A 12,156-nucleotide genomic window follows, 5' to 3' on the forward strand; every position below is an offset into this window, starting at 1 on the left:
CCCGGAAGAGTTTTACGCTCGGTTCAAGCCAAATTAGTGACCCTTCCCCGCCATAACAAAGCTAATTAGGGAGGCAGGAGTTTCTGCCATTGTGCTGCAAAGGCATGGAACAGTTTGCCCTTCCAGCTTAGAAACATCACTGAGCTTCTCCCTTTTAGAAAAGAATTAAAAACTTGGCTATTCATACAATCTCCTTTTTCAGCAATAACTACAGGTTAATTTCAGGTAGATAGTGCACAGCGCCAGGACACCTCTGGGTAACAGAGCGCTATAGAAATTATTTTAACATAACATAACATAGCGTTGGCAGTTTGTATGCAGTTTAGTATTCAAACAGTATATAATGCTAAGAATATGGAAGCATTCAGGGGGTATGTATTTTTCATGCATTCATTTGCCTACTGCTTCTTAATGTAAGCTTTTAGTGGACATTTCGTATCACAGTAGTTATTTTTCACTTTTCATTTCATTGCAAGGTGCAATACTCCCGTAAATTCATAGCCAATGAGGTAAAAAGTGAAGAAATAAGTGGCAAATAAAAGACATAAAGGGACCCTATGCATCTCCACACACCTGAAGGTTTGTTGAGGTTGGACTCCTGCTTTCTATTAGAATAAAATGGGAAGAGCAGTAATTTGGGTACTTGAAGAAGCAAAAGGTACTTTCCTCCAGGAGAGGACACAAATCATCTTGCCAGGCGCGGCCTGTGCAGGTTAGAGCGGTGTTGGGTTGGGTGGGATTTTACAGACGACCACGAGGGAAAATTAAATAAATAATTAATTTTCCCTCTTTGTCATCTGTCGAGATCCCACCCACAATCCGGCCGCACCGCTCATACCTGAAGGGGTCACGAGTGCATCTTGCAGTCTTTGAAGTTGCTGTGTGTGTAGTAAATCACATAGTCTGGGTGGATCTGCCACTTATCATTGCCTCTATCTGTAAATAGTATAATTTGGCTTGCAATATTTTATGATGTTCAAAGTGTGCCCAAATGATGAAAAAATTAAATTTTTAGGCCGAGTCAATTTTTTTACTACAACCGATATAAATGCTTAGCTCGTGTACCAATACGATTGCCAATATCTTATGAAATTGGGAGAGTTTATAGATTGTTGGTGTTGCAAAGTCATCCTGTGCCCTGGGCACCCCCCAACTTTTTGCTGACTGGTACTGTTGGTAAATGACTCTGACTGACCCTGGGCTCTGCCTAACAAGTCCGAGGGCCAGTGCTATGCTGAAAGAGACACTTAGAATACAGTGAAAACACGTACACACACTAGGGTACACTAAGCATTGGGGTACCCCTGTGATTGGTAAGATCTACTCCATAGGGCCCTAGTAAATAATAGGGCAGGGGATTGAAACTAGCTATCAGTCCCTAGTATAATAATAGGGCATGACAGTTTAGAGGGCAGTAGCACTTTCTGCACTTGCATGTGTGCACTGCTAAAGCCTGAGGTCTTTTTAGGTCTCGCGCCTAGCGATGCAGTGCGTAGCGATGCTCGTGCAGCGAGAGTCCTTTTGTAGAGGGTTCCAAAACAGAGCCTGGAATCGCACAAGCTCGTGCGTATGAGATTCCTTTTGGCCCACGGTATTGGCGTTTGCGGTCGTCTTTTTCAAAAAGACAGCACTCAATAGACCAAAGGCGGTCGCGTTCCTCTGCCCATGGCCTATTGGTGTTACCCGCACGGCCGACATCTGTTTCTAATTATCGTGCCCAGACACGGGCGCGATAATTGAAAACAGGTCGCTTGCTGTGGCGCGCGCGCGCACCACTCTCTGGCTTGTTTCATATACGTTGAGGCACTGCCCTTTAAAAATTGTTCCTGAATTTTCTGACAAGCAGCCAGCGAATACTTGGGAGCCTAAATGACACATGTGAATGTTTTCCCTGGTGGCCGCATCCATTAACGGTGGAAAGTTCTCATCCATTCGCTTGTCAAAGGCTACGTCAGCCAACCAGCCCGTTCAAGGCAAGCCAACTGATGCTAACTCCGAAAACAACTGCTGATAAAATGCAGGTCGAACTGCATGTTTAACATAGGGCGCTACAACGCGTTTAGGGCAGTGAGAAATAAACGTTAATATATGGCAGGAAAGCTTTTAAGTGACAGCCGTTCTTGCTTGTTTTTTGGCAAAAAGGGAGAGTTGTTTTTAAGACCCCATTGTGAATTATGGCTTGCTTTCAAAGATGCTGGGAAACCTTCCGGGAACTCCCATGCTGGACAGAAATGAGAAACATATGCGCGTGTTTACTCTGGAAACGACCCCTCTGGGAGATACATAAACAGGCACGGTTTGCAAATGCAGAGATTGCAGAGTTTGTGGTAGGTGTGTAGTGAGTGGGGGCATGGTGGAGGATAAGCATTGGAGGGCGCCAAACCGAGTATTGAAATCTCACGACCATAATAACCACAGAATGACTCCTCTTCTTGTATTCGACGTTTGCCCTTTCCCATACTTCTGACATTGCTTTTGAATGTAGCAATCAGGGGCGTAACACCGACCCCTCTAGCCACTGCGGTGCAGGGGGGTGCTCCAACCCCCAAAAGGGAGGGGAGGCTGCCCTTCAACCGTACGGCATTGAATATCTGTAAGATATAGAAAATATGGGGGCTCTTCCTAACATTTTAGGATCTTCAGCCCCGCCCATCTTTTTGAGCTACTCCATTGGTAGCAAACATTATGAGTTAACCTAATGAATGCTGGTGTTTGCTGTTTTTGAAAGACAAACTATACTTTTCCATCGGCCAACATCGTAGTCACCCTATTTTTCCTAAAGCATTTCTTTCATGTTTCCTGCATCTTTCTATCTTGTTTGTTCAGTCTATCTCTCAAACACATTTTCACCTGATAAATACGCATGTGCTTCTTGCGTAAGTTTTATGTTCCAGGCAGCGGGCTTCCATTCAGACATGATGAAAAGGCGGATAACTTTTGGAGATCTCTTAGGGGGTGACCAGATTATGACAAGCAAAAACCGGGACAGGCCAGACATGTAAGTAGGACTAAAGCCTTTGGTCTTACTTCTATGTCTGGCCGGCTCTGGTTTTTACAGAGTCTTGTGAATGTATGTATACATCTATAGATCTATATATATATATATGAACACCTTTATAACAAGCATTTGCAATGCAATAGGTCTTGCATTATCAAAGTTTGAGCTATTGGTGTTGCATTATTTAGCATTGCCAATAGCGCAAACTTTAATAATGCGACACCTATTGCATTGCAAATGCTTGTTTAAAGTGGCTCTGTGCTACAGGACTGCTTTTAAAAAAGTAAATTGTGCTCAAGCTCTGCGTTTGTGTTTGGGGCACTTAAAAATGGTTAACCTACAATGTTTGGGCATATTAGGTACCCCCAGGGCCTCTCCTAGGTGTCCCAGGGGTGGGGGATCTGGGATCTATAAGGTGGAAATCCAATTGGAATGTGGATCCTCGCACTCCTTGTGAATAGGTAATCTGAATTGCGTTGATTTAGGGTGCCTGGTAAGTAACTCCCTCCTGGGCAAGAGGGCGAGAAAAAGCAAAAAAATGGAAGCGTTATCTCCCGTGGGAGTAACGTCTCTTACTCAGCACTCCGATATTTGTAAAAATTTCCAATAATTGTACAACAACCGTTGGTGTGTTTGAAACACTTTCTTTAATTATACTTCTGTGTGATATTTATGAAATATTCATACTATTTCACTCATAGTATTCAAAAACTGTTTCTATCATTCATCTTGTTTCTGCCCAGTGCATTTCGGGCGGACCCTTCATCAGGGGACTTACGTTCATATTGTCTGGAGTGGATGCGGTGCCAGGTGGCTGGGGGTCTAGAGGCGGTGAAATACCATCTGAGGAACAGCTCGATGGCATGTTTTTGAATACTATGAGTGAAATAGTATGAATATTTCATAAATATCACACAGAAGAATAATTAAAGAAAGTGTTTCAAACACACCAACGGTTGTTGTACAATTATTGGAAATTTTACAAATATCGGAGTGCTGAGTAAGAGACGTTACTCCCACGGGAGATAACGCTTCCATTTTTTTGATCTATAAGGTGGACCCTTATAAAATGAGTATTATATGCCCTGGATACAGTGAAATCACACATTTCATCCCCCACATTGTGATAAAGTGCTGCCCCAAATCGACTTTGGTGGTAGGAGCACTGTGGAGGGAGGATCTGTAATAGGTTTACATATTCAGAACCCCTAAAGTCTCCCCTAGGTGTTCTTGGGGTAGAGTACTTATAAATTATGTTTTCATAAGCCCTAGTGCTGGAAAAATGGCCCAACTCTCTTTTCTCATTGCAAATCCCATGCCGCAGGTTAACATTGGAAAAGGTTATTAGATAATAACTGGAAAAAGAAAAGCCATAAAACAAGGATTAAAGTACTCAGTAGAATGGTAATGATAAATCCAACAATATGGTATTGTTAAATTTATTGTAAAATGTACAGACAAGAAGTTATAAGACTTTTATTTGTCTGTAAGCAAAAATTCAACCCTGTTCTGCTTTGCCCTGATTGGTCAGAGGTAACTGGGTGAGCCTGGCTGCTTTGAAGAGGTGATAAATGAGTGCTCTTCAAGGGAAGGAGAAGAAAAGCTAAAGACGTGTTTGATTTACAACTCTCCTCTTTGACCCAAGGCTTAAGAAAGGAATGAGCAGATGCAAGGGGGAGAGACTATGAAGATTTGCCATCCTAGAGGTGTGTTTAGCCAGCTCTTCTCTCCCTGCTGAAAATTCTGACATATTCAATTTTGGAAAAAATAGTGGTTTCTGGGTTAACATTGTGCCACACTCTGCAGGAAGTGGGCAAACTTTTAGGTGGAACCCTGCAACTCATTGGATAGGAGTGCCTCCTGCTTGACCCCAGAGAACACTGAATAAGTATCTGAGAGGGGCGGTTCATCTCAGACCTGCTTTCAAAACTGAAGAGAAACAGAAGGGCCCACACTGAAGAACTGAATGTGCATTCACCAGGCCTGCACTATGGAGATTGCGCCGTTTTGTACCATTTGAAACTACAGCCCTGTGGATCAAACCTGCTTCAATAGGACTAAAGAGTGGACTCCATGCAAGCTACAGGTTAACAGAGCTCACCTGGAGCATCAGCACAAAGAATCCCCAGCTTGGAGTACTACCAGTGAATTTGTAAGGGTTTTGTCCAAGCGGATTGTGGGACTCACACTTTCAAGGACCCTCTTGGAGATTCCAGAACCTTGGATTGTGTGTTGGATACTTTGGGACCTGTGAAAAGAACTTCAGGGAGGAGTTCTAACAGGACCCAGCCTGCTGGAGGGGGCTGCACAAGACTGGTGAGTGATCCTCCAAAACAATTACTAAAGGGGAATGTGTCCCTGTCAAAGGCAACAAAATGACCAAAAGGGGCACTGTTGATTTCAAAAGCACTAGAAAGTGACTAATCTTTACAAATTCATATCTCTGGTTCACTAAAGGGGATTTTTTTTGTTTTGGTATCATTTAAAAGACAAAAATATTTCCTGTTTTTATAAATTGGTCTTGGATTTTTATTTTGTGTTGTGTCTTAATTATTTACTGAATTGGTGTTTTTAAATGCTTTACATACCTGTCTTTAAAGTTATGCCTGCCTGCTGGCAGCCACTTTACCAATGGTTGAGCATAGGAATAATTTTCTAAGTCCTATTCCGAGCCCTATACTTTGTTAGTGGCCTTATTGCCAGTGACAGACCTACATTTGCCCTTACCAATAATCCACTTTCCAACAGTTGGTAGAACCACTAAAATATTTCCATGCCTGTATAGAGTGTATTATATGCTAAGTTGCATGAATCTTAGCGTACATACATTAGAAAAGGTACATCTTTCAAACCTCCTTGTTATGAGGCCCACAACATCATTTGGCATTTGCTTCTTAGCAGAAAACATATGTGCATGTATGTGCAGGTGTGCAGATGTGCATGATTATACGTACTCTCCTGAAGGGATCTAGTTAAGAATTTACTTGCTTCCAAATCATGACCATTTTAAGACTATTCCTTAACTACATGGCCAAGTGCATATACCACACTCCACTAAAGGAACAAATGCAGAGCAGTCAATTGACAAGAATGTGCTGGGTATACTAATGTTTGAAACGTACAATTGAGACACAGGGACAATTAAGTCAGAACATGATTCACAGACATAAAGCTTTAGCAACCTAAAGTGTGTCTGTGATTGGGTCACTGCAGCCCCATCAAAATTATTAGATTGTTAAGAAATTCTTGATACAGTCGAACAAGTATTTCAAAGCTGATTACTATAGAAGATCTGAGACACATGTTCCTTAAGTGCCTAGCTACTGTTCTATCAAAAAAAGTTCAAACTGGTCAATATTTTATGCACGTAGCATTAATGAAAACCTAACTACAAAGCAACAGAATGCTTTATAAGATACAGATGTAGGTAAGACGTGCTTTCCATAGCAATTCCCACAAAACTCTCCTCATTGAATTGAGTAGACTGCCAATAGATAGCAGCTGCTACTGGTTTGAAGTAACCACTTTCCAAGCCTAACATATTTGGTCTGTTCCCAATTGACACTCTCCCAATAACATGGGTAGGCTCAATAGGCAGATCTTCACCACATATATGATCTTCTGTAAGGTACTCATTACTCCCTATGGAAAAAATACCCCATTTATCATTATATTGTTTATTTTGAAGTACAAAAGTACAGGTGAATCAATTTCAAATATATAATGCATGACTTCTTGACATTACAATTTATAAGCATTTACACATGTAGGAACGTAGCAAGTACATAATACATCCCCCGGTGCAAATATTAAGATTGACATGTTTTCAGTAAAGTACAAGACATGCTAGAGGAACCAGAAGACAGGCAAACAAGTCATACCTGACTGATAAACAAGACTTCTGTGTTTCCTTAAGAAAGACTACTACAACTCCAGGCTGTTTATTTTTTACTTAGCACTTAGGGTACCAGTGGTGCTTGAACAATTTCGAGAGTGGGGGTGCTGGCCTGTTGCATCAGTTTACAAGTGTTCATAAAATCCTGAAGTCACTAAACAAGCGAGTCATGTGAATGAGTAAAATACCTTGAGCAGAAGTGTGTGTTGGAGATGAGAGCAGTATGCATTATTCTTGTGCCAGTTTGCCAGTTTAGAGCATTCCCATAGCATAAGAATCGGCGTACTTGGATTGGCTCTCCATATTTATCACTTATCACTATCTTGTAATCTGTAGTTATATATTTTAGAATCTGATATTTTCTATGAATTAAGCTTGGCTGGGGGGTTTGCCAGGACAGACATTTAAGGTATATTTGCTAATTCTATGTTTACTTTTGAAATTCATTTATATCCAGGGGATTCCTAACATGTTTGTATTACTGGTGGTCTCTTCTTGAGACATCCAGTTCAATCAATCTGTGTGCAATCTTCTTTTTCAATTTGTAGGCTGTCCAATATGAAGTCCTTTAAATGATATACGTAACATTTTCATTGCCATAAAAGTTAAACTTAAATTGTGATTCTATAAACTCTAACATGCCACTGTCCACTTATAGCTGTTTTATCATAAGGGTGTTTTTTTAATGACTTATGATTTCCAATAAAGATAGATGTCTCCAATTTAAATGAAGTAATGTGTTACTCCATAAAGTGTGAGGAATGGTCTTGTTTGGTAATCCAAGTTTCTTTTGGCACTTTTTCCATACTGTCCATAAATGTCTTAGAACCAATTTTGGGGCATATTATCAAGGACCGAGTTAAAAATTATCACCGGTGTAGAGGCAGAAAACTGCCGCTAAAACAGCGATAATTGGCTTGATAATATGCCCTTGAGAATTCCAATAGAAGTCCATGTTCTGGTGTGAACATGGGCTTCTATTGGAATTCTCCAGGGCATATTATCAAGCCCATTATCGCCGCTTTAGTGGCAGTTTTCTGCCGCTAAACCGGCGATAATTTTAACGCCGTCCTTGATAATATGCCCCTTTGTTTTTATGTAGTGGTTTATTAGGGAAGGTTTGAGAAGACCTATTTCTGTGCCCTTCTAGTAGCCATATATATGTTAATCTTTGCTACCAAGACCTAAATCTAGGTGCCTTAACATATGTCATAAGTAGTATCCATATTGTCTGGTACAGTAAAGCCATATTTTTCTTTTCCACTTCTAAGGCCCTCATTACGAGTTATATGGAATTATGGTGCAAAGATACTTGCTGGCTAGAATTTCCGAATCTGGTCAGTATTGCACATCAAGATCATCTGATTGCAACCGCCCCAATAATGGGGAATAACCACACATAGCTAGGGATACAAGGTCCTTTGCCATTGGTTTTCCCTGATTTCGGGGAGGAATCTATAGACATTATTCATCTTCTATGTGCAGAGGAAAAGTGTTAAGAAAAGAGCTAGTGGGGAGGAGCTTCGCGCGCATCCAAGATGGTCGCGTGAGCACAGGGCTCCCCGGACCCTTGCCGCTCCTCGCAACTTATCCTGACATTATCCTGGATTTGTGGACGGATTCTGGAAGATGAACCTTGGCTGAATCCATAACTCTTCTCAGAATGAAAATCGGACCGGGAAAACCTGAAATACAGCGTCTTGCATTTTGGAGGCCCACCTGGAAGCTGTGCCCGGTGCTTTGGTGAACCGTGGGGCCGGGGAGTAGTTGAACAACAACGGCATCGGAGCCTTGCCAATGACCGCGCCCCCACTTTCAGTTTCGCTTTTGAACTCCTGCATGTCCTGACCGAGGAGCACTTTGCACAGCTGGGCCGTCCTCCGGCCTTGGTACTGGACTGATTTGTGCCTTTTTCTCCACTCTCCCGAGCGGGCTCTCGGACAGTCTGTGTCTGATCCGCTAGTGCCCCTTTGCTATCGGTCCGGGCGGACCCCACCGGTGAGCATCGCCCAACATGGGGGGCAAGGGGGATCCCGAGAAACGGAAGACCAAGACATCCCTGCGCGGAGGACCAGTCCAGAGTAACATCATGGATCGCTATACCCAGGGTAAAGGGACCCCCGGGCCGGCGGGTGCCATCATGGAGGACTCCGGTGGGAGTCCGTCCGTCCCCACGGAATTGTCGCTGCAGGACGTTATGGGCGCTATCAACGGCATAAGGGAGACCATCGCCCAGCAGTACGAGGCTATTGCCCGTAAAATTGACACGGTTGCCATTGATGTTACGTTAATCCGGGCGGATCTCTCTAAGACTAACGAGAGGGTTCAATCGCTGGACTTGAGGACATCCACTCTTGTCACGGATGTATCAGACCTCCAGGCAACTCTTGGCGATCTAAAGTCTGCAAACGACGCGATGTCCCGGCGGCTGGAGGATTTCGAAGGTTGGGCACGACGCAATAATATCCGTGTCATAGGTGTACCGGAGACTTCCAACAATCGTCCGGTGGACCTTATGGTCGAGGATCTCATCCTCAATCATCTTGCTCCTTCAGGCCTGAGCAAGTTCTTCGCAGTGGAGCGCGCCCATCGTGTCCCGGGCGGTAGGCCTCGACCAGGCGCTCCCCCGAGGCCTATCATTGCAAAACTTTTTCATTACAGAGACCGGGATGCGATCTTGCAGGCCTCGAGGGTGCACGGCCCAGTTAAATATGAGAATTCCTCCGTCAACCTCTTCCCGGACTTCACCCAACTCGTTCAGAAACAGAGAATGAGCTTTCAGGGAGTGAAGCGCCGTCTTCGAGATCTGGACATCAAATACTCTATGCTTTTCCCTGCCAGGCTTCGTGTGGAATATGAAGATCGGACTCTCTTTTTTGAACGCCCCGACACAGTGAGTGACTGGTTGGATTCCCTGCCGGAACCGGGAGACCGAACTGGGCGTACTGGCGGTGCCGAGGGCGGTGGGCCTCTGCAGGAATAATTCTTGGTCCTCCACTTTGACATTTCCTTCTGTGCTCAGCCAGGTTCTACTTCAATTGTATATTTTGTCTATTAATGTTTCGTCTGGGTGCGGGCGGGGACGGGTCCCTTTCCTCCTATAGGGTCTTTTTGTAGCATGGGATTGTTAGGGCGACAGGCACACTGCAAGTTGGGGGGGCTGTATAGTCCGCAGGGGTGGCAATGGTGTGGGGGTGGGAGGGTGGCAGTGGTGGAAGGGTTGTGTGTTTTTTCTTTTTAAGGCGGTGTTATTGTTTTCTTTCAGTTTCAGGTGTCTGGCTGCGTGCCCGGGGACTCCAGCTTCTTGTGTTGGGATGGGGGGGGACGGGTTGAAACTGATGTCTTGGAACGTCAACGGATTGGGGGACCGTATCAAATGTGGGGTTGTGTTGCAATATTTGCGTCGATTGGCCCCTGATGTGGTATTTCTTCAAGAGAGGCACTTGGTGGGAAATGTATGTCATGCTATGAACAGGGGGGGCTACCGACTGGTCGCACACTCTGGCTTCACCACTGGCTCCAGAGGGGTGGGCATCTTGCTGCACTCTTCCCTCCCGCTTGAGATTGACAAAGTTACTCTTGATGATAGAGGGCGCTATGCGTCTTTGACTGGGCGGTGGGAGGGGCAAACTCTTTCATTGGTTTCGGTCTATGTTCCCCCGGGCCTCCAGACCTCCACTTTCTCGGATGTGGGTCGTATGTTACTTGAACTTCCTGATAGTCTCCTGATTGTGGGTGGGGATTTTAATTCCGTGATTTCTGGCGAGTTAGATCGTTACCCTCCCAGGGCCCTCTCTGCCGCCCAGGCGTGGCTCGGCGGGTTCTTGGACACTTTCGGTCTGGTGGACTGCTGGAGGTTGATACATCCGACACAGAGTCAGTACACATTCCACTCCGGGGCCCACGGGAGTCTCTCCAGACTAGATTATTTTCTAATGCCCGCGGCCCAGACCACCCGGGTCCGGGAGGTTAAGCACCTGGCCCGGGGCATTTCCGATCATTCCCCATTGTGGCTCCTCTTCGATACCGGGATGCGATCCGCCGGGCGGATCGCCCCCATTAACCCCTGGTACCTGCGTGACCCCAAGATTCGCAAGGGTCTCATTAAGTCAGTATTTTCTGGAGGATGAGGGGTCCGTCTTGTCCTCAGTGTCCCTGTGGGAGGCCTTCAAAACGGTCCTCCGAGGACACGCCCTATCCCTGATCGTGGAGGCCAAGAAAGTTAAGAACGGGGAGGTGGTTGCGTTGGAGGCTGAGATATCGGGGTTGGAGGCTGCCTTGGAGACGGGTGTCACTCAGGACGGGCTCCATGCCCTCAGCCTGAAGCAGCTCGAATATAAGTCTCTTGTTACGGATGCTGCTCGGACAATGTATAGGGAACAGCAGGGTAGACTGTATGATGCTGGGGATAAGGCGGGTAAATTGATTGCTTGGCTTGATAAGAAGGAGAGAGTGAATCGAGTGGTCCCCGTGCTTCAGACGTCGGAGGGAGTGAGTGTGACTGACCCTGGTGATATTGTGGAGTGTTTTGCGGACTACTTCTGTGCTGTGTACTCCCCGGTGTCTGCTAGAGATGAGGCTGACTCTCGTCACTTGTTGAAGGATATTGCTTTGCCCTGCTTGTCGGTGGAGGAGCGTGAGCAGATGGATGCCCCACTCTCGGTTGACGAGATTGCAACCGCGATTCGTTCCCTTCGCTCAGGCAACGCTATGGGCCCCAACGGACTCCCGATTGAACTCTATAAACTGCAACCGGATAAACTTGCGCCATTTCTCCGTCGTATGTTCTCTGAGTCGCTTGAACTCGGCTCTCTCCCTGATGACCAACGCCTGGCCACTATAGTCGTGATTCCCAAGGACGGTAAGCCTCAGGACCGTTGCGCCTCGTATAGGCCTATTTCTCTGCTGAACGCAGAGCCGAAAATCCTTGCCAAGGTTCTTGCGAACCGCCTGCTTACTGTTATTTGTGATCTGGTGCATCCGCACCAATCCGGTTTTATCCCGCACCGGAATACGGCCCTTAACTTGCGGCGCCTACATGGCGTACTTGCAAGGGCGGAATATCTTTCAGAGCCGGCCATCTTGGTTTCCTTGGACGCCACGATGGCCTTTGATACGATAGAATGGCCGTATCTTTGGGCCGTATCTTTGGGCCGCCCTGGCAAAGTTTGGCTTCGGGGCGGGATTTATTAATTGGGTTAAACTCTTATACGCTGCCCCGCTGGCACAGGTGGTCGTTAATGGGAGGGTTTTCCGGCCCTTC

The sequence above is a fragment of the Triturus cristatus genome, chromosome 4_2 (genome assembly GCF_964204655.1).
Source record: "Triturus cristatus chromosome 4_2, aTriCri1.1, whole genome shotgun sequence".
NCBI classification, from domain to species: Eukaryota; Metazoa; Chordata; class Amphibia; order Caudata; family Salamandridae; genus Triturus; species Triturus cristatus.